This window comes from Chrysochloris asiatica, unplaced genomic scaffold, assembly GCF_000296735.1.
Source record: "Chrysochloris asiatica unplaced genomic scaffold, ChrAsi1.0 scaffold00181, whole genome shotgun sequence".
NCBI classification, from domain to species: domain Eukaryota; kingdom Metazoa; phylum Chordata; class Mammalia; order Afrosoricida; family Chrysochloridae; genus Chrysochloris; species Chrysochloris asiatica.
This window is the reverse complement of record NW_006408699.1, coordinates 1791930-1792944: the sequence shown is the minus strand read 5'-3', so window position 1 is coordinate 1792944 and position 1015 is coordinate 1791930.

Sequence of the window (1015 nt, the reverse complement as noted above, 5' to 3'; positions counted from 1 at the left end):
TAGGAATTTTTTGGAGCTTTGATACATGGCATAAATATACTATGAATTATAAATGAAAACATGCAAGTAGAAGACAGAAAGATGACTGGGACCTCCTAAATATTGGAAGGACCAGTCACTGGAGAAAGATATCATGTTTGGTAAGGTGGAGGGTCAGAGATAAAGAGGGAGACCCCCAGCAAGATGGATTAGCAAAGGGGCAGCATCAATGGGCTCAAGCGTGGCAACAATTGTGAGGTTGGCCCAGGACCGGGCAGTGTTTCATTCTGTTGTACATAAGGTCACTACGAGTCGGTCCTGACACGATGGCACCTAACAACAACAACATGTACATTTCACCAAAAGAGTGAAAAGAGAACCCACAGACTAGGAAAATTGTTTGGTAACAACATATCAGACAAAGGACGACTCTCCCAAATTTATAGACTATTTCAGAGCCTCAACAAGAGGAAGACAAATAATCCAATTAAAAAATGGGTAGAGACACCACCAAAGAAGACACTCAAGTGGCCAACAAACATATGGAGAAGTGTTCACAATCATTAATCATTGCTGTTGTTATTAGGTGCCATTGAGTCAGTACTGACTCATAGTGAGCCTGTGCACCACAGAAAGAAACATTGCCTGGTTCTGGGCCAACCTCACAATTGTTGCTATGCCTGAGCCCATTGCTGCGGTCACTGTGGTAATCCATCTCATTGCGGAACTTCCTCTTTTTCTCCAAGGCTTTACTTTACCAAATATGACATTCTTCACCAGGAACTAGTCCCTTCTGATAATATGTCCAAATAAGAGAGATGAAGCCTGGCTATCCTAACTTTCAAGGTGCATTCTGGCTGTACTTCTTCCAACACAGATTGGTTTGTTCTTTTGGCATTCTATGGTATGTTTAAGATTCTCCAACACCACAACTCAAATGCATCAATTTGTCTATAGTCTTTCTTATTCATTGTACAAAATTCACATGCATACGAGGTTATTGAAATACCATGGCTTGCATCAGGCACACCTTAGT